This window comes from Panulirus ornatus, chromosome 53 (assembly GCF_036320965.1).
Source record: "Panulirus ornatus isolate Po-2019 chromosome 53, ASM3632096v1, whole genome shotgun sequence".
Lineage (NCBI taxonomy): Eukaryota > Metazoa > Arthropoda > Malacostraca > Decapoda > Palinuridae > Panulirus > Panulirus ornatus.
Window position 1 is genome coordinate 6,431,861 of NC_092276.1, and position 27,361 is coordinate 6,459,221.

General features: G+C 39.9%; 1 protein-coding gene across 1 annotated transcript in view; it reads right to left on the reverse strand.

Moving 5' to 3' along the window:
- LOC139765199 (ras-related protein ced-10-like) overlaps positions 1 to 22,778 on the reverse strand; it is a 116,388-nt gene extending 93,610 nt beyond the window's left edge. Inside the window, exon 1 of the mRNA XM_071692494.1 lies at positions 22,646 to 22,778. The gene's annotated coding sequence lies outside the window, so the exon portion shown is untranslated. The remainder of the gene's footprint in view (positions 1 to 22,645) is intronic.
- Positions 22,779 to 27,361: the final 4,583 nt, after the last annotated feature.

The window sequence follows — 27,361 nt, forward strand, 5'->3', positions numbered from 1 at the left end:
CTTTACCAAACTCAGTCACCAGCTTCTGCAGTTTCTCACATGAATCAGCCACCAGCGCTGTATCATCAGCGAACAACAACTGACTCACTTCCCAAGCTCTCTCATCCCCAACAGACTTCATACTTGCCCCTCTTTCCAAAACTCTTGCATTCACCTCCCTAACAACCCCATCCATAAACAAATTAAACAACCATGGAGACATCACACACCCCTGCCGCAAACCTACATATATATATATATATATATATATATATATATATATATATATATATATATATATATATATATATACCATGTCTTTATTCGTATGTATGTATGCAAACACACGCCATAGACAGATAATGCCAGCCCCTACGGTAGGATGAACAGCTGGGTCGACTTTGGACCGGCTACCACGACCTGGGTTCAAATTTATGCGGGGTTGATCCCAGGCGGCCGGTGCAAGCGTGACGGTCAGTAACGCTAACCGTTACAAACTGGAGGTGTGTGTGTGTGTGTTACGGGGAAGGTTTTCCACTCGTGTTGCTTCGTCTCTTAACCATGTACATATGTACAGCATATTAACAACCAAAGTCTCCGAAACCAAGGAGAAATTCCTCAGAGGGAAAGTTAGCACTCCAGAAACCCCGGCAATTTAACCACAGCAAGTCGTGTGTGTGTGTGTGTGAATGAGGGAGGGGCAAGGACCACCAGCAGCTGACAATGATACTAGATTTCCTCATCTCTAGGTTGTTGTACACTTCTTTCCTTATTTCATCTCTAGGTTGTTGTACACTTCTTTCCTTATTTCATCTCTAGGTTGTTGTACACTTCTTTCCTTATTTCATCTCTAGGTTGTTGTACACTTCTTTCCTTATTTCATCTCTAGGTTGTTGTACACTTCTTTCCTTATTTCATCTCTAGGTTGTTGTACACTTCTTTCCTTATTTCATCTCTAGGTTGTTGTACACTTCTTTCCTTATTTCATCTCTAGGTTGTTGTACACTTCTTTCCTTATTTCATCACTAGACTGTTGTTCACTTCTTTCCTTATTTCATCACTAGGTTGTTGTACACTTCTTTCCTTACTTCATCTCTAGGTTGTTGTACACTTCTTTCCTTATTTCATCTCTAGGTTGTTGTACACTTCTTTCCTTATTTCATCTCTAGGTTGTTGTACACTTCTTTCCTTATTTCATCACTAGACTGTTGTTCACTTCTTTCCTTATTTCATCTCTAGGGTGTTGTACACTTCTTTCCTTATTTCATCACTAGACTGTTGTTCACCTCTTTCCTTGTTTCATCTCTAGGTTGTTGTACACTTCTTTCCTTATTTCATCTCTAGGTTGTTATACACTTCTTTCCTTATTTCATCACTAGACTGTTGTTCACTTTTCTTTATTTCATCTCGAGGTTGTTCACTTCTTTCCTTATCTCATCACTAGGTTGTTCACTTTCCTTATTTCATCACTACGTTGTTCACTTATTTTCCTATTTCATCACTAGGATGTTCACTTCTTTCCTTATTTCATCACAAGGTTGTTGTTCACTTCTTTCCTTACTTCATCACCAGGTTGTTGTTTATCTTTCCTTATTTCATCACTAGGTTGTTGTTCACTTCTTTCCTTATTTCATTATTTGACTGTTGTTCACTTCTTTCCTTATTTCATAACTAGGTTGTTCACTTCTTTCCTTATTTCATCACTAGGTTGTTTATTTCTTTCCTTATTTCATCACTATGTTGTTTACTGCCTTATTTCAACACTAGGTTGCGTTTTATTTTTTTCCTTATTTCATCACTAGACTGTTCACTTCTTATCTCATAACTAGGTTGTTGTTTAATTCTTTCATCACTAGGCTGCTGTTTATTTCTTTCCTTATTTCATCATTAGACTGTTGTTCACTTCTTCCTGATTTCATCACTAAGTTGTTTACTTCTTTCCTTATTTCATTACTAGGTTGTTTTTCACTTCTTTACTTACTTCATCACTAAGTTGTTGATCACTTTCCTGATTTCATCACTAGGTTGTTGTTCAATTCTTTCCTTATTTCATCACTAGGTTGTTGTTCACTTCTTTCCTTATTTCATCACTAGGTTGTTCACTTCTTTCCTTATTTCATCACTAAGTTGTTCACTTCTTTCCTTATTTCATCTCTAGGTTGTTGTACACTTTCCTTATTTCATCACTAGACTGTTGTTCACTTCTTTCCTTATTTCATCTCTAGGTTGTTGTACACTTCTTTCCTTATTTCATCACTAGACTGTTGTTCACTTCTTCCTTATTTCATCACTAAGTTGTTTACTTCTTTCCTTATTTCATCACTAGGTTGTTCACTTCTTTCCTTACTTCATCACTAAGTTGTTGATTACTTTCCTTATTTCATAACTAGGTTGTTGTTCACTTCTTTCCTTACTTCATCACTAAGTTGTTGATCACTTTCCTTATTTCATCACTAGGTTGTTGTTCACTTCTTTCCTTATTTCATCACTAGGTTGTTCATTTCTTTCCTCATTTCATCACTAGGTTGCTGTTCATTTCTTTCCTTATTTCATCATTAGGTTGTTGTTCATTTCTTTCCTTATTTCGTCACTAGGTTGTTCACTTCTTTCCTTATTTCATCGCTAAGTTGTTCATTTCTTTCCTTATTTCATCACTAAGTTGTTGTTCACTTCTTTCCTTATTTCATGACTCAGCTGATCACTTCTTTCCTTATTTCATCACTAAGTTGTTCACTTCTTTCCTTATTTCATCCCTAGGTTGTTCACTTCTTTCCTTATTTCATCACTAAGTTGTTCACTGCTTTCCTTATTTCATCACTAAGTTGTTGTTCATTTCTTTCCTTATTTCATCACTAAGTTGTTGTTCACTTCTTTCCTTATTTCATCACTAAGTTGTTGTTCACTGCTTTCCTTATTTCATCACTAAGTTGTTGTTCACGTCCTTCCTTGTTTCATCACTAAGTTGTTGTTCACTTCTTTCCTTATTTCATCACTAAGTTGTTGTTCACTTCTTTCCTTATTCCATTACTAGGTTGTTGTTCACCTCTTTCCTTATTTCATCACTAGGTTGTTGTTCATTTCTTTCCCTATTTCATCTCTAGGTTGTTGTACACTTCTTTCCTTATTTCATCACTAGGTTGTTGTTCACCTCTTTCCTTATTTCATCACTAGGCTGTTGTTCATTTCTTTCCCTATTTCATCTCTAAGTTGTTGTACACTTCTTTCCTTATTTCATCACAAGACTGTTGTTCACTTATTTCCTTATTTCATCTCTAGGTTGTTGTACACTTCTTTCCTTATTTCATCACTAGGTTGTTGTTCACTTCTTTCCTTATTTCATCACTAGGTTGTTGTTCATTTCTTTCCTTATTTCATCTCTAGGTTGTTGTACACTTCTTTCCTTATTTCATCACTAGACTGTTGTTCACTTATTTCCTTATTTCATCTCTAGGTTGTTCACTTCTTTCCTTATTTCATCACTAGGTTGTTCACTTTCCTTATTTCATCACTAGGTTGTTCACTTTTTTCCTTATTTCATCACTAAGTTGTTCACATCTTTCCTTATTTCATCACTAGGTTGTTGTTCACTTCTTTCCTTATTTCATCACTAGGTTGTTGTTCACTTCTTTCCTTATTTTATCACTAGGTTGTTGTTCACTTCTTTCCTTATTTCATCACTTAGGTTGTTGTTCACTTCTTTCCTTATTTCATCACTAGGATGTTGTTCACTTCTTTATTTCAAAAGTCTATTTCGAAATCTCTCTTATCTACCGTGCTTTGTTTACTTCAACAACCCTCTCTCCCATGCCTATCATACATCTCTTGTTCTCTGAATACATCTCCAATGGTACTATTCATCTCTTCACACACACACACACACACACACACACACACACACACACACACACAAACACACACACACACACACACACACACACACCTCTGTATCTTCTCATCTGTGTTTTATCCTTGTTACATCTTCCTGTGCATGTCGTAATTGCGCCACCTCTCACTCAGACCGCTTCTCTCAGTCTCAAAGTACTTCGCCCTTCCTACCTTTCTCATCTTGCCATATCCCCCCCTTATCAGACGCCCCCCACTCCCTCCCTCTGCTCATCTCCTCTCCCGCCTTCACCATGACCGCCCTCCCACCACACTCACATAACAGTACCCTCATAGTAGTGTCCCTCCCTGAGCCTAGACCAACGAAGGTAATTGGTTAGCCATGACACAATAAGACTAGGTTGCAAGAGCCGCCCGCCACCTCTACCCTAGCCACTTCCTCTTCCATCATGGGGTAAATGACCTGAATAACCTCCTTATTGTTGCTCCTACCCTAAACTTGCCATCGCCCCTCGTACTAACACTTATCAAACAGCATCTCTGTAACCCTTTCCCGGTACGCTGTCTTACCCTCTGAACAACAGTTTCCCTCACAGTGGGAGGTAAGTCTGCAGACCAACACCTGACACCTCCCATCGTTACACACCTTAGCAGCTTTAGATGAATCCCAACATCCTCTCTGGAATACTAAACTCGCTAATACTGACCATTGCACAGCACCTTTCAAAAACCGCTCGAAACTCACCAAACCCCCCATCTACCTACACATTAAAACATTTTCTGTACATCGAACGACAAGTCTCCAACCATCCTGAACATCTCGTATCTGTTGAAAAGTATACCAACAGTCTTCCGCCAAACATCCCAACATGTCATGCCTTCTCCAACACCACCAACCTCACACCACGCACGTACATACATATCTTTTCCTGGCACCACTTGAAATCCTTAGAGGACATCTTACATAACCTCTTAAAACAGTTACGTGGAATTATGATGTGAAGGGAAGTTGGGTGTGGTGCATAGGTGGTTGTGATGGTAATGGTATGCTAGGAGATGCTGTATTTTGTTGGCAGTAGAGCTTGTGTGCGGGTAGATGTTGCCATAACGGGTGTGTAGGGATATGTGGCCGTGACAGGATGTGTAGATTGGATAGCTGTTGCAATAACAGGTGTGGTTATGAGAAGAGTGTTGTGGTTTAAAGAGCTGAAGAGTGTGCTGATATGGTTTGGACATTTGGAGAGAATGGGTGAGGAAAGGTTGACAAAGAGCATATATCTATCAGAAGGGAAGGGGACAAGAGGACCAAATTGGAGATTTTGAGCGATCGGGGTCAGAACATGCAGGAGAGTGAAAGGCGTGCACGGGTTAGATTGAATTGGAATAATGTGGATACAGTGCCGTCAACAGACTGAACCAGGGAATGTGAGGCGGCCGGGGTAAACCATGGAAAGCCCTCTGGGAACGGGTTGTGCAAAAGGAGATGTAGTTTCGGTGCAATACACATGGCAACTCAAGTGGTGAATAAATGTGAAGGAATGTGACCTTTTTTGTTTCTTAGCGCTTCTTATCAAACGCAGGAAACGGCGACCAAGTATAAGGGGTGGGGTATATAAATATTTACCACTGTGAAAGTGATATTGGTGATAAGATATAAAACAATGGGATTGTGAGTGCTTCACAAAACGAGAATTAGAGAGTTTCTTATCGGATGTGAAAGCAATGGAACCACAGCTGGAAGGGTTACATGGGTCTCCTGTTTAAGGAGAGGCAGCACCAACGACATGCTTCCAAGATGGAAAATTTGGGGTTTTAGGTCAAAGACGAAACAGCTAAGCAAAGATCGGAGCTGGCTCCAAGCACAATCCCTGAGGACACGAGCGGGTGAGGTATATGGCCATACCTTGCACATGTGAAGCTAGAGAGGAGCATGGCCGACCATGCGCGAAGTTAGAGAGGAGCATGGCCGACCATGCGCGAGGAAACTGTTGTAGCAGCTAGGTGGAAGTTTCGACAATCGCGGTTGTGCTCTATACCATAAACAACTACAATGAAAGTCTTCATAAACGTTATAATAATATTTCACTGGAGACGTAATGAATCGAATGCTTTCTCAGGAAACCAAAATATATATTTCCAGTTCACTATAAACACCATATTTTTATAAGAGAACAATATTGCTTTAATCAACATGAAAATACACTCACTCTCGTTTTACATCCTGTAGAAAAACACAAAGTATCTCTTGTTGTCTCCTTACGATACCATTACCTATAAGTCTCTCTCTCTCTCTCTCTCTCTCTCTCTCTCTCTCTCTCTCTCTCTCTCTCTCTCTCTCTCAGGGCTTTGTTTATATCAACATTTCGCAATGTTTATTCTCATTCCTTTCCCTTGGCCTCATAACGTACCGTTCCCTTGCCTGCCACTGCATCCTTGAATTTCCCACATCTCGGTTTCCTTGACCTTTGTGAATGCTTATTTTTACTTCTGGGGATTTTTATCCGGCACTCATTACAACCATATCCATCATACCTCTCTTGACTGTCTCATCAACAGTGTTCAGAAGAGGATTCCTTTAATCCAGTAACTTACTTTTATTCATCTGGTAACATATTACTCAAAACTCGTAACTTTCCTATCTAACACATCAAAGTTACTTGTTTAATACATTTGGTAATAAAATATTCCATTCATTTTCATCATAAGATATATGAAACTTCCATTTCAGCACACATTTCTAAGTGTCACCTCTATTTAGCTTACATTTAAATCAGTTTTAATTCCACCGTCCATTTCCATCTCCGACTACAATGCAGCATACAATACTCAAGTCTACACTTTGATCATACCTAATTTGCCAACCCAATAAATATATTATAATACATCTACAATCCAGTATATAATTCTTTGTTGGTAAACATTCCTATGCCCGTCTCCATTCCAGCCATTACTTCGCCACCGTTGCACTTCCTCTCCCGTGTACACTCACCTCCGTCATCCATACAAACTAAATATCCACATCAAAATCTATATACGAAAAAAAAACTCATGCAATACAAAAGAATAATCTATAGCCACAAGATCATTCATGAAATACAATATATATATATATATATATATATATATATATATATATATATATATATATATATATATATATATATATATCTTTTTTTTTTTTTTTTGCTTTGTCGCTGTCTCCCGCGTTTGCGAGGTATATATATATATATATACTTATTTTTATTTTTTTTGCTTTGTCGCTGTCTCCCGCGTTTGCGAGGTAGCGCAAGGAAACAGACGAAAGAAATGGCCCAACCCACCCCCATACACATGTACATACATACGTCCACACACGCAAATATACATACCTACACAGCTTTCCATGGTTTACCCCAGACGCTTCACATGCCTTGATTCAATCCACTGACAGCCCGTCAACCCCGGTATACCACATCGCTCCAATTCACTCTATTCCTTGCCCTCCTTTCACCCTCCTGCATGTTCAGGCCCCGATCACACAAAATCTTCTTCACTCCATCTTTCCACCTCCAATTTGGTCTCCCTCTTCTCCTCGTTCCCTCCACCTCCGACACATATATTCTCTTGGTCAATCTTTCCTCACTCATTCTCTCCATGTGCCCGAACCATATCAAAACACCCTCTTCTGCTCTCTCAACCACGCTCTTTTTATTTCCACACATCTCTCTTACCCTTACGTTACTTACTCGATCAAACCACCTCACACCACACATTGTCCTCAAACATCTCATTTCCAGCACATCCATCCTCCTGCGCACAACTCTATCCATAGCCCACGCCTCGCAACCATACAACATTGTTGGAACCACTATTCCTTCAAACATACCCATTTTTGCTTTCCGAGATACTGTTCTCGACTTCCACACATTCTTCAAGGCTCCCAGAATTTTCGCCCCCTCCCCCACCCTATGATCCACTTCCGCTTCCGTGGTTCCATCCGCTGCCAGATCCACTCCCAGATATCTAAAACACTTCACTTCCTCCAGTTTTTCTCCATTCAAACTCACCTCCCAATTGACTTGACCCTCAACCCTACTGTACCTAATAACCTTGCTCTTATTCACATTTACTCTTAACTTTCTTCTTTCACACACTTTACCAAACTCAGTCACCAGCTTCTGCAGTTTCTCACATGAATCAGCCACCAGCGCTGTATCATCAGCGAACAACAACTGACTCACTTCCCAAGCTCTCTCATCCCCAACAGACTTCATACTTGCCCCTCTTTCCAAAACACTTGCATTCACCTCCCTAACAACCCCATCCATAAACAAATTAAACAACCATGGAGACATCACACACCCCTGCCGCAAACCTACATTCACTGAGAACCCATCACTTTCCTCTCTTCCTACACGTACACATGCCTCACATCCTCGATAAAAACTTTTCACTGCCTCTAACAACTTGCCTCCCACACCATATATTCTTAATACCTTCCACAGAGAAGAGGTAGTAAAAGCTTTGCGGAAGATGAAAGCCGGCAAGGCAGCAGGTTTGGATGGTATTGCAGTGGAATTTATTAAAAAAGGGGGTGACTGTATTGTTGACTGGTTGGTAAGGTTATTTAATGTATGTATGACTCATGGTGAGGTGCCTGAGGATTGGCGGAATGCGTGCATAGTGCCACTGTACAAAGGCAAAGGGGATAAGAGTGAGTGCTCAAATTACAGAGGTATAAGTTTGTTGAGTATTCCTGGTAAATTATATGGGAGGATATTGATTGAGAGGGTGAAGGCATGTACAGAGCATCAGATTGGGGAAGAGCAGTGTGGTTTCAGAAGTGGTAGAGGATGTGTGGATCAGGTGTTTGCTTTGAAGAATGTATGTGAGAAATACTTAGAAAAGCAAATGGATTTGTATGTAGCATTTATGGATCTGGAGAAGGCATATGATAGAGCTGATAGAGATGCTCTGTCGAAGGTATATATATATATATATATATATATATATATATATATATATATATATATATATATATATATAAAGTTCCGGATAGTCTGCATAGGCAGGGGGCCAAGGTCAGGCTAAATCAACCAGACACACTCCCTTCAACTTTCCTGGCAGTACCGTGAAAATGCTGTACGCTGGTGTACATGCAGTTCCTGTCATTACTGATGCTGCTTCAACTATAAGCCTAGTTTTTAGTATTATCTGTTACGAGTACAATTTGTACTGTTTCCTCTACACACTGGTATTGTTGCTTCTATTTCTAATATCAGTATTATTTGGTTTACTTATACTGCTTCTGTTTTAACAAGGAGCATTACTGTTAACTTCTGCTTAAGTAAGTAATCTCTGTTACTACCGTCACCACCATGAGAGAGCAGCCACCGGCATAACTTAATGATTATGGGGACAATAGTAAAGAGGCAAGGGGAAGGCAGCGAAGCGACGCCCTCACCAGCCGAGTTTCCAGCTCAATAATTTACGAATTATGTAACCATATCCATCAATACGAAAATTATACTGAGAGTCACTCCCTTCAAGATTTACTGAAAACTACCACACCTACCATTAACCATACCTAACCTAAGCAACTAATAACTAAAACCAATTTTTGCTATACTACTCGTTTCTAAAAGGATGAATATTTTCTGTTTAGTTATACTATTCATTTCTAAAAGGATAAACCAGGCACTTTGCTCATCACTGTGAAAAGAGGAAGAAAACATCAATCAGGCCTCCAGCAGGGAAGGATGGGGTAAGGTCGTTCACCACACCTGCAAGCGACACCACTGGTCGACCGCTCACCAATACGCTGGTGTTATTCATTTCTGGAGGGAAAAGTTGATAACCAATTACAATCACTCTATGTTTTTAACATTAAATAAGTGTTATCTGTAACCTCCAGCTAATAATGTGGCACCGGCATTTAGTTTTGAAACATTTAAATACCCTGATAAAATGTCTGCCACTGATTCACGACATGCCATCAAATTATTTACTAACATGCCAGAAACCGTAAAAACTCCGTGCTTAACCTGGTAAAGATAGACTATGCGAGAAAAACTAAGGTTAATGTTAATACCCAGCGCAATCATAGTGAAGGAAAAAAGTCAGGTGGTAGCAGAAGGTAGAGAATGAAACATGAACCCTTTACACCTGTATACTCCAGTCAGCGGCCGCCGGGAACTACACTTGCAACTTTTGATAATGATCGAGCCTAAATGGTTGTTTCACACACAAGACAAATGTTTAATGCATACAATATGATGAGCCAGTTACACCGAACTACATTCAACTACATACCCTTGTGTCTCCACAAAACTAATCGCACAACATCTGATTAGTAACATGACAGCGTTAATTCAAGGAGACCATAAGGTCCCTTCTTTATGAGGATGGAGGAAAAGTAAAAGGCATACAAGATGAGACGGGTGCAGGCAATCATGGGCCGGCCGCTGTGGGGTCCTGGCCTTGGGTCATACCTGCACCTCCACACGCTCCTCGCTCCTCTCTCCATCGCTATTCTTTTACCTCCCTCTTATATAAAAGCAAAAACACTTTCTCTTACCAACTACTTTCCTGTAAGCATCGCATATCATCACGAGTTGATGATGCATGAATCGTGATGGTGCATGTGGCTACTACTGGCAATGATAAGCCTCCAGCATGGCTGACCTCAGCCGCAAACTGAATGGGCTGACCAAGAGGTAATGCTGCCGTCAAGTGCTCATGACAGACGACTACATCCCACCCACCTCCACTTGCTCTCTCATTCTGTATCATTTCATGAAGTACATCAACCAACAGCATTATCAGTGATCAAAAAAAAAAACGTTAAAAATTATGCTACTCCTTAACACCAACAAAACTGTCCATTTCCTAACCCTATTCTTCATCTTTTCATCTTCTATTCCAATCTTTCCCTGCCGCACGTCTCCGCCACACTACCAGCAGATGTATCAAAGTGATTGTTATCCAAGGTCTAGTTGTAGTGGTGTAGGCAGCTCCCTGGCCGGATATATCAACAGAGGACAGAAGCGGCAGGAGCAGCAACAGGCCCACCCGCTGGTTTCACTTAGTATCAGTCATCACCCAACATGTTTGGTTGTGTGGCCGCTACACAAAGCAAGGGTGATTGTACAATTCATCAAAATAAAGTAAAAGATGCAAAACAATGCTAACATTTACATAAGCAAAGGACTATTAACGTATTTAACTAAAAATGCAAACATCATACACCCAATATATCTATATAAACAACAGAAGAATCTGATCATAAATTACTAATCTAATCAATAAATTACTACTCAACAACAGAAAACGAACACGTAGGACCAGCCATGTAAATACAAATTCGGCTGCTACATCCAACACTACCAAAATCATCACAATCCGAAAATTCTTCATACCTAACTCAGCAACGGTAGATGAAATGCTGTCTACACGGCGGTACTTTTAGAAATGATCAGTGGAGTAACGTGTGGCGTATCCTGTCTCCGTTTATCACTGTGTATCAGTGTCAGTGTTCATTAATAACGTGGAGGATGATGTGGACGCTGCTTCACAAGTCAACTACTTCGTGACCAGCGGGAGTCTTACAAGAAAACTGACCCATATTGTCTTCGGCCAACATTTAATATGTAAAATCATGCATATATTACAAAAGACGATAGTTCATGAAGTTACAGTCACTAAATATGTACTAGTCAAAGTTGCCACCAAGTGGCTGTACTGGTATCTTATCTAGTCTGGCTGAAGTGTTTGGGGGTAAAACTATACAAAACAAGGACACCTAGCTAAGCCTACCCTTAACTCGAACATCATGACCCATTATTCCCAGCAAACTATGGCCACTCACTCTGCCAGCTCTACTTTCCATCTGTGTTCCTCCCACATGGACGATACACGACTGCACACCAAATGTTCCTTGCGAACTGCACCCCCCCCCCCCCCCCGGCTACGTTTCATAATGGCTCTGAGTAAAACTGGCTTGAATATAACGACCAGATATCTTTATGACATGTTATACTTACAACTTTTGGTAATAACCTGTGTGTCACGTAATGGCTTGTGGAAATGGGTGACTACTAGTAGTGGTGTTCGGCCTGGGGTTACAGGGGAAAGTATGACAGAGCATAAAATGATGCAGGGTGAGAAATAGGGTGTGGTGTTGCATGATGTGGCGGGGTAATAAGATATCGTGTGGTGGTGACGAATGTGACGGGAAAGATGTACCAGCACATCATGATCAAAGCCACAACCACACACAAGCAAACGAATTAAAATGCCCACAAGCAACTGCATACCTTTTGCATGTATAGTACAAATGTGACTACATATTCTTATATATATAAATATATATATATATATATATATATATATATATATATATATATATATATATATATATATATATATATATATTCTTTTTTTCATACTATTCGCCATTTCCCGCGTTAGCGAGGTAGCGTTAAGAACAGAAGACTGAGCCTTGGAGGGAATATCCTCACTTGGCCCCCTTCTCTGTTCCTTCTTTTGGAAAATCTAAAAAAAAAAAAAATGAAAGGGGAGGATTTCCAGCCCCCCGCTCCCTTCCCTTTTAGTCGCCTTCTACGACACGCAGGGAATACGTGGGAAGTATTCTTTCTTCCCTATCCCCAGGGATGATATATATATATATATATATATATATATATATATATATACTTTGTCGCTGTCTCCCGCGTTAGCGAGGTAGAGCAAGGAAACAGACGAGAATGGCCCAACCCACCCACATACACATGTATATACATACACGTCCACACACACACATATACATACATACACATCTCAACGTATATATATATATATATATATATATATATATATATATATATATATATATATATATACAATATATATATAGGAAAGGATCACAATTTTGCTCGTGATCAAGATATTCCTATGAGTCAACGGGGAAAATGAACTTTTCGTGTTTCATTTTCCCCGTGGACTCATAGGAATATATATATATATATATATATATATATATATATATATATATATATATATATATATATATATATATATATATATATTTTCCAGCCTCCCCCCCTCCCCCCCTTTTAGTCGGCCTCTACGACACGCAGGGAATACGTGGGAAGTATTCTTTCTCCCTTATCCCATGGATATATATATATATATATATATATATATATATATATATATATATATATATATATATATCGCTACCTATATATACAGATAGCGAATGAAATAAACAAACGGTAATACACAATATTTAAACACCTTTCACCTGTGTCTAGCACACGCCTCACTGCCCCAAGTACCACAGGTTCCAATATTACTCCACCTTGTAACGTCACATCCTCCTGATAACCTAACCAGGTGCTGGATAAAGCCATGTTGCGAGGGGGACGGAGAGTCCCACGTCTTCGACTGCCACTTACTTTGTGGTAAAAAATTCGTCAAACTTGCATTTTAGGATTGTGTTTTCACGGCAAAATAACGTTTTTTTTTGTAAATGGCTTTTCGGTTATAATTTCAATATATGCTACCTTTTCACTAAATACCGGTAAAACTGTAAATCATTCATAGAATCATATATTCTGGAGGAGGTTACCGGGACCCGCCTGCCTGTTGATACACCGTGGGTGAAGTCACTTTGGGCGAGGTCCTACCATCTGCTGTCCCAGAGTAGTTTCGTCCGAAGAACCTCTCATTCCAAAGAGGTCCATTTCTCCCTGACAACGAACTAGTGCAGCCTTGAAGCTGCAGGAACCACCTTCAGTGAAAGAGATCCTGGGGTTATATAATAACAAAAATAATAGCAACACAAGTCCTTGAAATAAGTCGGACTTGACCAACCGACTCTGTCTTTGTGCACTTATGATGCTGAGCTTTGCATCAACACTGACACATATGAACTTTGATACAGCTACTCTTGCTGTACACATTTAAATGCTACGCTATACCTCCGTTTCAACACATATAAAGAACTAAGCTATACTCATACATATATGAAGCTATACTGTTACATAAAGTAAGCCATACTCCTGTTATACACATAAAGAGTAAGCTATACTCGTTATACTCATATAAAGTAGGTTATACCTCTGATACATATAAAGAACTAGGCTATATTCTTGCTATACAATAGGTACTGAGCTATACTTGTTATAACTACTAAAGTGTAAACTGAAAATAAGGTGACTTCTCTCTTCTATCTGTGCTCTGGAGGTCAACACTCAACCTTTTTTTTTCCTAGATAAAACTGACTACTTTTTAACACAGGCTCAATACACTTTAATATTCTATGCTGTTCTTAGCAACACGTGTCACCTAGCCATATTATTATCTGGGGTATAGTAATACAAAACGATTTTGTAAACATGCTATTACCTATTATTTTTACGATCTTATATATATGACCGGTATCAATTACTGTAAAACTCTCGGTGTTTCTCAGTTTCTGCCAGCTCACTTTTCTCTATCTGGCTGTGGGAATGCTGGCGTCACCGGACGAGCCAACATCCTCCACTCCCTACCACACTCTCCGGGCCCAGAGTCTAGTCTCTGCACTCTGACGCAAAATCGTTTTATCTTCGTCATCTTTTAATGGTTTAATATATGTCATTTCGATCATGTTTACGATATTTACCTTGACATGCAGAATATAAAGGACAGTATTCCATCTATCTGGTACAACATGAATAAAGGCGGAGAGGCCGGCTTATCTTGCATACCCACCTGGTCCAGCGTGCCGTGCAGTATCTCGGGAGGGAGTCGGCCATCCGGCTCTACCTTCACTCACCGTTCTATATGTTACATCATGAACAAACACGTGCGGCCGACACTATGTGCAGTTATCTAATACTGGTGGAGCATGAGACAGGATAGAACTCAACATTTACTCTACGCTTCTATATCTACATCCAATGCTAGGATGTTCATCTCTATAACAGTATCGTTCCACCAAGGTCAAGCACCTCTTAAAACACTACGGAAAACATATATAATAATTTTGGCAAACTATCTATGGGTGCTGTACTTGGACTTAAGCATGTATGCATGCCCTGAAAAAAAAAGACATCAAGAGCAGACAATGTACGTAGCAGCTGGGACGGCGACAAGGATGATAACAGCCGCCCGGAGTTGGGTTACACCACTCCTCCCAAGCTCCTCACTCGTGAGATTCTTTGCCACCCTCTTTCCTCACACGCCGCCAGTCTTCACTAGTTCCTCATGAAGCTGGCAGTATCATATCCCCCCTCCCCCTCCCCAGGCTTCTAGTTAACATAGCACGAACCAATCCCCCTCCCTCAGTCAAGGACATAAGACATCCTCCCTTACCATGGCCTCAGCTTCTCTTAAGGGTGAGACCACAGCCCTTCCCTAGTCCGGAGATGGACTTTTGAAACTTCCCACGAGTCTTAACACAGCTACCAATGTCATTATAATTTGTTCCTCCGTTACGCTTCTAATCACGTTAATAAGGCAACTGGATGTGTACGCTAATGTTAATGACTTGCCTAAACTATGGATATTAAAGTTAAGTAAAAGGGTAAATAAGCTCGTGTTACCACAAAGCTGATGCTTCGCCGCTAGGTTATTTACGTATTGTTACGTTAATGCACTTTATACTATATACGTATGTATGGATATGATTTTTTATTTCCTTTTTGGTGGTAACTTAGACGGAGCAGTCAAGTCAACGTCCTTAATCACGGCCATCTCTTCCCGTAACACACACACACACACACACACACACACACACACACACCTCAAATCTCTCCTTCATACGATCCCTCATTTTTTTGCAACGGCATTACAACCCTTACATCCAAACGACTTCACCAACTCAAGTACATCAAAAACTTATTCCTGCTTCATTCATCAGCAACCTATACCTACAATCCTCTTCCTCTAAGAAGCAAGGCAAAGACAAAACATGTGCAAACCGTTATGACTGGACAACCACTAAACAATCGCCTTCCTTGCGCAGTCTTAAAATCCGAACCACTTTCCTTAGGTAAGTCTGAGTTATGCTTTCTCGTCTGCCTAAGATGCAACTTCAATAATGAAGACACTTAACACTTATTCCTCATATTTCCTGCACGCACACCACACGTACCATCATGCTTCCTGACATGTGGTCTCGCCCGGTAGACAGGATCGGCTTCCTGAGCGATGTGGGATCCCCATTGAAGGGGATCCTTGAGCAGGAAGGTAAGGTAAGGTATAAGTGCAAGCATTGTTCTTATGAAAGGTGAGGCAGCACAGAGCGGCAGGTTACGAGTATGCCAGGCTGGATGGAGTAATCATATGTTTATACTCAATACTAATATGTAATGCATGTATCAACATTTTATACAAGAGACTATAGGTTCGACATTATATCAAGTAACGATAACTATATGTGATTCTACTTTACACGTCATACGAGATTGGGGGTTTACAATTAAATATATGACGAAATGTTCATCATATCCGAGGCCAGACAAAGTATTAGATTTGAAGACGTATTAGGAAAATACATTTTCTTCGACAAACTTCACGACTGTACATCCTTCACATGAAATACGCCAACTTTTTTTTTTTTTTTACAGTTAATCATTCACTGGTGATGCGAATATCCCGTCCCTAGCTGTGATAAACCCATCAACTAATTGGTGGAGACTCATTTGCGCCATGCCAACCTGACTGACAACCCGCCTTTTTTGGCGGGTTGTCAGTCATTAATGTTCCTAAATGTTCATCACAGGGGGGATAGGGATATCATCACCTCGCCGCCAGTGAAAATACCGATAATATTGTGAAGAACCATTTCGCTAAGAAAAAAATAATACAGAAACAAAAAGAGATCTAACTACACACATGAGGTAAGATCAGTTAGCAGTGAGCTCGCTTTAGTACGATGAGTTCAAATTTGAGTATTGTAAATACATTTCCTGGTGAATTAAGCTAATTAAAAGAACTGGAGAATCAATCTTCAAGTTTCACACTGGTAAAGGAAGGCAAGTCACAAGAATGTTTAACCTCAAGTACCAAAGGATCTACCAACACCCTTGGATAAGACTCAAATTCCTCATAACACAGGGTAATACTGCCTAAACAGGCATCAAGCTAATCGCTGATGCAACACGGTACGTTTAACCCAGGGATATACATGGGCCAAATTACGGCACCACTCAATAAAACTAACAGTGAGCTCAGTGCTCATCCCTTCGTAAGTCTTTGGAACCCGTCCTACTTTGCTGGCCAGGACGCCTCTAGTTGTGCTGACAATATACCGGAGGTTATCTGGAATGAAATGGATTCCTGCGTCCCGTCTTCGTCTAAATTTTTATTGTAAAAATCATAGTTTCAAAGCTCCTGCTCTGATTCCAGTCACATCATGGGCATATCATACCGAGTCATGAAACTCAACCCATCTCTTGAATCTCACTCTCCCTTCATGTCTGCTCCCAATCATTGCAAAGCTGTTATTCGTAAATTCAACGAACACCTTAATAAAAAAAAAAAAAAGAGTGTACTGATCTAAAATCTACGAATAAATTTCCCTGGTCCTGAACCAAAAGCATCCCCAACAACTGTAACTAATCGTCACTCCTCTCTTCCGACCTTTTCGTAACCTATTCTCAGTCTTTGATGTTTCCGTACATATTTGATGTTTCCTCGCACAGGTATTTTACTAAATCAAATTCTTCTTCCACCTACAAGTGGGTACGGCGTATAGTTCTGTTGCATACGTTCTCATTTCCTAGAGGAGTATAGTCCTCTGAACTAGCTCTAATCCTTCATTCCTTGTACATTTCGCCTCGGTCTTGAAGCCAAACTTTTTCTTCTTAGAAGCAGAAATTGATGACATCCATCCTTGAGAGAGGAGACCGTTATGATCCCTCCAACTATCGCCCTAATGCACTAACTTTTGCTATTTCCCAATCTTTTTATTCTCATCTTGTTCCAGTGCCCTCTCTCACATCACCAATTCGGGTTTCGCGGTGCAAGATCAACGGTAACTCCTATGACTCATTTCTAGTCCTTTCTCAGGGATTTTGGTGAATCTTTTGTTCTGGCCTTTAACAAATCTAAAACATCTGACAGATTCTGGTATGTCCTAACTTTTTTAACGTTCTGCTTCTGTGTTCTCTAATATTGCATTGATCGCTACAATTCCTCTTATCCTATGAACAGTGATGTCCTTCATGGATCTGTCCTACCATCTCATCTCTTTCTTCCATCCTAGAGCGACCTTCTTTTTTAACCTCAAATCCAACCCATTATTACTATGATGATTCCATTCTTCATACTTCAACTCACTTTCTCTCCTTTCCTCACTATAAGACTTTTTCTATATAATACGCTCGTGCTGAACATATTTCTCTTAATTCAGATCAGTACAGCATTTCGGAATGGGAAACAGTAGCGCAAAATCTAACTTCTCCCTATACCTTTCTTAAATGTCACTCGCTTCTACCCTGCAATTACATACACATCTTCACTCAATCCTGGAAACCCCATATAGTAACCATTACAAAGTATGCTTCCAAACGATTACGAGCTGCATGAGTGCCACAATAAAAATCCTGCTTTATTATTTCTCCATCCGTCACTTTTCAACCATCCCTGTTCGTTCGATATGATGTTGCTGTCTCGTGGTTCTACACATTTCTGCTACTCTCGTGAGCTGGATGCCGCTTTCCAAATACTGTCTGTAAAGACAAGCGAGACGAGGAAAGACCTAGGCTACTCACAGAAAGGACATATACAGCATTTACTGGTACTACGCTGTTCCCAAGAAGGACATGTACAGAATGTACACGTTCTAGGCCACTCACAGATAGGACAGACAGCATATATGTCTACCACCAGGCTGCAAACAGAAAGGACATGTACAGCATGTACAGCGCTAAGCTACTCAAAGGAAAGATATGTACAGCATGTCAGATACTAAATATGTAAGGGATGTATATGGACTAGGCTACACACAGGAAGGACATAATACAGTATGTATACCTACTAAGCAACTCACGGGAAGGACATTTGCAACATGTAGAGGTACTAAGCTACTCACAGGAAAGGCATTTACAGCATACATAGAGACTAGGCTACTCACAGGAAGGACATGCACAGCATGTACAGGCACTAAACTACTAACAGGAAGGACATGTGCAGCATGCACATGTTAGGACTAGGCTACTCACAAAAAGTATTTAGGATACTCACAGAAAGTATACATACATTTTTTCAGCTTATGATAATGTTTCTTATATTAAGTGCATGTACAATGTGCTGATATATTTATACCTTCTGAAAATCCTCTCGCGGGCTCCCCGGTACACAACAGACCACTGTTTAAACCTGAGAGACCATTAATTACTGTCAAACGAATCATATGTAATATCAATGAGCTAAATGCTTTATGTTTACATACTCCTTATATAAATGCACTTTATATCAGCGCCAGTAACATCACACAGGATCGAACCACTGAAGGGCCTCTTTGACGTTATGCATTTACAAACAACCTAATTGATATCAATATTATATACCTTCCGTGCTCTGATTGAAACAGGTATTCTGTATGATTTTTGTCGACAGATGTAAATTAATACAGATGCGTCTTTACACTTGACCAAAAGTTCATTATCAATGTGGACACCATTATTCAGTGCTGGAAGGCTGCACATACAGGAAATTTCTCTATCGTATGAGTATAAAGTATAGCACCTAGGAATCACCCATTTTCTCCAAAATTCACTAAATAATTTTCCTCCTCTTTTCATGATTACCGTAGTGCCTTAATCCTGATGTGGACTCGTCCACGACCGAAAACTGACACTTTAAAAAAGAAATTAAATACACCTACAAAGCAAGCGATAAAGATAATACATCGAAGAACCGAGTACGACTACAAAAATATAAAACATTATCTAAAAGGTAGTCTGATCGAAGAGTGACCCGGCAATCTGCCCCCTGATGCTGGAGGTGGAGACTTGATTAATGTCATACCCTGTTATCCTATCCGACCCGACCCCTCGTCGTTCTCCCTCTTCCCATGGCCTTACCTCCATCACAAGCCTCATATCATGGCCACTTATTACTATTAGTTTCGCAGATCACACAGACGTTTAAAATCAAACAACTTGAAAAGTCTGCAATCATGCTCAACTACTGTTATGACTTTATGGCTTGAACAAGGCTAAACTTCATAGGGAAATTGTCCTAAGTTGAGCTTAAACCTGTTCAAACCTTCAAGTCTTATTAAGGACAAAAAAAAAAGCAAAACTATAGTCTTATGATCCGACTACTGGGAGCAGCACTCAGTAATAAGCGTTGTCATTACGGTAATCTGGGGTAGGGCCTCAAATCATTGCTCCGGTAAGGAATCAGCCAGGCTTTCTAGTCGGACCTAATGCCTGTAAGGTCTTTTAGCAAGGACGAAGCCAAGCTCGCGATCTGCTACAGAACCTGCGTGAGTATGAGTTTAGTTGTGAGGTACATGTTCCACAATGTGTTGAGCCTTCTAAGACGAAGGAAATACGTAGGTAGTATGCTTTCTCCCCTATATACATTATTACCCTACAAACCCTTTTCCAGGAGTTCTTGCAGCTCCAAGGCTACGCAAGGAAATGACGGACTCCTTTGGAGTAAGCTCTTAAAACGAAACTGCACTCCCAATGATAACTCCTTACTAAAGCTGACTTTTCGCTTGCGGTATAATCTCATGCAAGTGGAGTCCGGTAATACACACACACACACACACACACACACACACACGTGTATGTGTGTCACCTTATTTACATACAAGGCAGCTCAATACGGGAGTTAACTGAAAGCCAGTATAGTTTATGGAGATTCGCTAGGGGGGGGGGGGGGATGCGCTCAAGGAACAATCGGGAATATCAAAAACGTGTCAAAGGAAATGCCAAACAATGAGATAACGTGGGACTACAAACAATACAGAACACAAGCAGTCTCCTGGACGATGAACAATACACCACAGAACGGACGTGAGAAATACGAGGATTACCAGATGAAGTCTAGTAAAGAAATAGAAACATCATGCTATTTCAGATGATATGCTTGACCAACTCGAAAAATAAGAATTGAAACAAGACTAACTAAGAATACGAGAAACGGAAGGGAAATGTTAGGAATGAACGCAACTTGGCTTTGTATACGGAGCGTACTTGATAGTTTAAAACATCAAAAACGAAAGTAAACCTATCTGGGAACAAAAGGAATAGAATACCACAATCTATGAACGAAAGAAAAGTAACTAAAGCACCATGGAAAATAAAAAAGATGAAAACTACAAGCAAAAATGAAATTGAGGATCTGACCAAAACCATCTGACCATCTGGAAAAATACGGGATCTGTCCAAAAGCGCATCACGAAAACACAGAATACACGAAATACTTGGAAGAAAAGTAAATGAAAAAGTACACCTTCCGACAACAGTCGATAGGACTGATATTGCAGAAACATGAAGAACAAGCTGAGTCCTTCAACAGAAAGTATGGAACGGATGAGGACGACATAATAATAATAAGCATAACACTAAATGAAAATGAAGACCAAACAACTTGAGTAAAGAACCAGTACCGCCATAATTTGAAAACCAGTTTAGCGATACAAAGGAATACGCAGACAGGCATCATAAAGGGCCATATTTACCACTAATATCAATATATCTAGCAAGGAAGACTGACAGCACCTGTGAACACTTAGGAACGCGAGTTTCACAACCCGTAACCCACCTATCACATCCTACCCCAAGCACAAACAAGATATATGATTCGCTGATTCTCCGTTATCTTATCAGCCCATATCAAAACTGACCATATATCTTGTTTTTGTTTGTTCGGTCCAAAGACACCTTGAGATTATCACTCATCATGTACGTAGACGCACGATTTGTGCTTACACATGTAATCTATACATAACACAACATTCACACGTTTCTATTACTGTAGTTTCCACTTACAAGAGCTTCATGCATAGGACGAGTGCTCAGCATAATAAGAATAGTACGAAATGAAAGTAAACCTCGATGCAAAAACCAATTGGAGAAAATATGCTGCAGGAATTTGCACCATCTAATGGTGTCAGAGCTAACATCATTCATTCGCATATTTCAGATAGCATTGCACATTATTACAATCACTGAAACCCCTACTCGCAAACACTCACCTACCGATGCACGCACCGTACACGAGTAGGCGCACAAACAAATTTCTTTAACCTTTACATCAAGTTTGTCGTACACTCGCTTCAGACATAACGGGAGTTGGCCCTTGCAACTGGTGGCTGGTCAACAAAATTAAGAGTAATTGTCCCTAAGTAGGTTCACTGCTTACATCCAAAAGTGCCAGAGATAAATGCATATTTCTACGTATATTTTAGACACTATCACAACACGTAATTCATAAGGTGATGAAAGTAAATACAGCAATAAATACTATCCACATCAAATCAGAATGAACAAAACTAACCCGTGCTGTATGTAACGTCAGTGACCACTATTCTCAAAGTCACAGAGGAAAGTGCATACAGGTACTGACAAAACAAACAAATACATTTCTAATGAGTTTGGAATCTTCAAACTTAGCCTGCTTAAAGCATGATATTCTAGTATCAAGGAGATTCCAGTCATGGTGACGACATACTAGAGCAAAAGCATTGAAGTACTTAGCTGATAATCTGCACTTCGCCGCCGACGTTAGTTTTTCTCCTGTAGGATGAAAACCGTAATTTCCAGAAAAATTATATTCCTTACTTTCAACACATAAATTCAAGCTGTTAACACCTTCATCCACAAAGCCTAACCTCAAAGGGAGAATAACTGGCCACGGTTACAGGCAGGGAGAAGCAACCAGTAGCACAACCTCTCTTCACAACGTTAACTGGCATACTGAGCCGACCGTCAGCGACGCGGACGGCCCGGCTGGACCGCTCATTGACAGACCGTAACACACACACACACACACACACACACACATCCATGCTCACGTACACAAACACAAACATGAATGGTCAAGTACACTTCCCTTGCTCACTGGATGTATGTCATGTATTTACGTTTCGGTGAAGATCTGAAATGTAATCTGAGCTTTATAAATAAAAATCAGCTAAATATTTTAGTTGTACTACACGTTCGAAAGCTGAAACTACGGGTCCTATGTAAAAGTAAACTCATATAACTAGTCACAGACCATCATTAGTCACTAAGTTGATCTAGATGTTTTGTAACCTTGTCCCAAGATGCCACAATTATTCTCTCTCTCTCTCTCTCTCTCTCTCTCTCTCTCTCTCTCTCTCTCTCTCTCTCTCTCTCTCTCTCTCTCTCTCTCTCTCTCTCTCTCTCATATGGAAATGAAAAACGGCATGTTACTGATAGAAACAATAAACGCTGCACTATATAGGTTAGGAAGCTGCCCAGCTGCCACACACTCTGGCAAGTCTTCCTCTTCGCCACCATCCACACCCACAACCTTCACTTGGTTCACTAACAAACCATTACAAGCGCAATGTTGACCTGAAAGAGCATGCACAAATGTTAACATTGTTAGTGTATCTATACACATGCACAACTTCTGGTTCAACGTTGGTAAGGTGTTTGCTATAGTTGTCACCAATCTGATGAAATCAACAACAATGACACATTTCAGGGGTGAGAACATGGCGATCCCCAGACTAACAAGGGATAGACGAATCAACGGAACATATCCCTTTCCACTATTTCTGTCCAGTCAATAGAAAATCACGGGTTACTTAAAATTCTCTTGATCATGCAATGTTTTTGCAGCTGACAGTTTCCCAGACCAAAACAGAAGTTTGCAAGTCAAGCAAAATGTATGCTCGTTGTAATGTCTGGGAACTGTTTTCCTTAACGTAAAATCTGCTTCGATTGCAGCCAGATATTGTCTATGATAAAACAAACGCCAATGACACCAACTAGCAAATTACTTTGTAATAAAGGTTTAGAGTTTAACATGGATGGGACTTATCTTTCTTCGGAAGACGCACATCTTTATTCCACGTATACATAACATTCCCTATGAACTGTTTGATATCGTATCCTTATAGCAAGCAATAAAGACAAGAAACAAGCCTATCATAAGAATGGGGAATAATTGTAGATCACAACTCAAGTTTCATTTGTTAAAACAATCTAGTGACGGAGAATTTGAGGATGAAGCGGAGATAACCTTAGGTAATGATGCAAAACGCAAGCAATATGGCGCTGAGAAAGTGACGTTTGAATGAAGAGTATGCATTTCCCTTTAAAGTTCAAATATCTCCTGTAGACATTATTTGACTATCATACTACTTTTACGTGCTAGAGACTATATCGTCACCAAAGATATGAAGATCTATAAGATAACAAGGGGCCGTGACAAATTAAATGCGGGGGAATGTCAAGTGGCAGTCGAGGGAGCACACCAACTAGCTGAATCCTGACCGGTAAGGTGAGGCGACCTTCGGCCAGAATGACAACAACTCCCTGTGAGAGGAGGAAATACACACATTCAGAAAGGCAAAAACAAAATCCACATATGGTCCTTCAGAAGCACTGGGATATAATCAAATCTCGACCGAGACAATGATCGGGAGCGGCGTTCGAAGATATCCAAGAATTACCGGCATACTCATCATAACGTAACCCTATTACAAGTGTGTTTCTGATGTGCTTGCTTCCACTTACAACTTAGGCATTAACTTGACAAACTTACCTCATGTCAACCTGTGTACGGCATTTAACTGCGATGAGGCTCGCATCAAAATCAAACTCGATTTACGTAACAAAGCGTTTATATCATATATAAAATGGTTACATTCTGAATTTTCTAAAGAAGAGCTTCCTGAAAGACCCAACTTATTCTGTGAGAAAAAAAAAAAGCACGTTAAATTCGGAACTCTTATTCTTATGTCATTGCCGGTGCGAACAATATTTCCCTCCTTAAATATGTAAGTTTAGGGTAAATTGATGTTCTAATAAAGTGCTGAATGAGTACCTGTGATGCCTTTGGTGTTATAGTATACTTGAAGTAAATTGTCCATGGTAGCAAAAGAACACGTCCATCCTTAGTTACCACACCGTATGTCCTTATACACATTAATTTTTACCAGAAAATTTGAAAAATTGAACACATTGGTTTCCCAAACACTTGTTCTGCCATCCTTTTATGAAAATTTTCGTTCAAGTGGTATAGGAGAACCCAAACACTCATTATTCCAATGATAATTTCTTTTTGTATGTACTGTATGATATAGAGTATATTAAAGTTGCATAGTTAACATCACTCCAGCGAACATTTTATACAAGTTTGCTATAACTCACATAGTATTGAATGCAATAAAACTATACGTTGCTAAATAAATGCCCAACAATGGACACTTCATAGACTATCAACACCATCAGCAAGAATCAAATCTCCATTTACTGAAGCAAATGAAGGCACTATCCACTTAAGAAATTGTCAATTAACTAATTTGGTACCCATTCATACTATAGATATGTTTCCACAGAGCCAGTTCCCTAAGCATTAATAACAGAGATCCACAATGTCAAACCGATGTTCGATAAATGGAATAACTGACTCCTTTCTAGTAGTCTGGTGGCCCAGTGCACCCGATCTACGCCTTAGCAGATAGATATCTGCCGTTCGCTGGTGGGTCTTACGTGTAATGAAGTGCACTGTTATGCTCAAATTTCATCGTATAACCTTAGTGAACTTGACAAAACCTGTTATTGGCTGCTGGTACTTCGGGAAATAGCCACAATCCTTAGTAATTCCTTTCCATGTGTCTTTTCTACTTGAGGCTACAACAGCACTCGGAAGTCCAGCAACGTCCTGTCAAGTGATGTGTAGTGGATCTGAGGGAAGAACGTGCACGGCAACTGAGTGGTAAGTGTTTGTTGTAGTAGTTGCATCGTAGGCATGAAGGGTTCTGGAATATCTTTAATTAACGTTTGTAGTGTAGCAGGGATGGGTAAAATTCAAAGCATACTTTGTATGTACAACTCATGTTTATCCGAGAAGCGCGGTTGTTTAATCCTTGTCGGGTTAGGTTGTGTTTTGTTAGTCATATCTGTTAGTGGATAGGTAGTTTCTGAGAATATGTTGCTTACTTATGAGGTACGGGAAAACTATGTTGTTACTTTTACCGAATGGTATGGATGAAATTGCTCTTGGAGCTGTTGCACACGTTTAGGTGGGACATTGTATTGGATCTTCATTTTGTAAGTTTGTGAAGCATTCAGTGGTTGTACCGTGTGCTCAATTCTCGTTATATTTGATTTTGAGAAAGAGAAAGAGTTGCTCGACTCTGCCAGCTTGAAGTTACTACGTAAATGAAAAGACTTTTTTGGCGAGATTGCAACTTTGGGAGTACAGTCTCAAAGAGCCGTTCAGTCTCCAATTCCTTGCTGCAATAAATAGTACAACCACTGACTGCAAAATCCTTTACAAAAGGTGTCCTGGGTAACACCAGAACTCATAGAAATTGGTTCTGGGATAGTCACAGAAACTAGATCGTGGAATCCTAAGCAAGTGAAATGGTTTAGTGTGCAGATGAATTGTCCATAATACACTAAAGGTCTTTTCCTTATTCAAATCTGGTGTCAGTTTGCGTTCTGAAGGCAACTAGTTTGTATGCTGCTGTGTTCATGTTCTGTTCATTGGAGCAATTGTCTGTTCAAGGTGACTGGAGTATGTGAACTGAATTCATGTCTGTTTGAGGTTAAGAATTACTGTAATCTGTGGGGATTCACACAGAGCGAGCTATTGTTGCAATTGTATAATGTAGTGCTGCATGTTTGTTGTTGCTTCTGAAGGGTATTGTGATGTGATTGCGAGATCGTCTACATATGAAAAGACCACATAGATGCCTACAGTATATACAGGATGAATAGATATTTAATTTAGCGTTTCTTTTTTATATAACCTGGTGGACGAGTGAATAGTGCCCTTGTCTCCAACTCCACCGGACAGAAGCTGAAGGCTTGCTGATGGAAGTGTTAATACATATCATTATACAATTATTCATTTTTTGAGTTACCCAAATGTAAAACAACTGATTGATGATGGCTGTAAGTTCAGCTTTAATATGTTTGTTATTTGTCCCTTTCGAAAAAAAAAATTGTAAAATATCTTTCTCACATACTTGTTCACTGCTTCCCGCCTTAGCAAGGCAACATTATGAACAGATGAAACAAACCTTACTTGCAATATTGCATTTCCTAATACTCACGTATAGTATACTGAAACCAGTCCATACGGTAAGTTGTAATGAAGAGATTGAGATGGTAATGGAATGCACAGAGTATCAAACTGGGGGGAAAAAACGAGGTTTTATGAGTGGTAGAGGATATGTGCATCACGTATATGCTCTGAAAAATGTGAGAAATACTAAGAAAAACAAAAATCTGTATGTAGCATTTACGGAGCTGGAGAGAGAGCATATGACAGGGTCGACAGAGAAGCTCTGAGGAAGGTGCTATGAATGTATGGCATAGGAGGAAAGCAATGAGTAGATTTT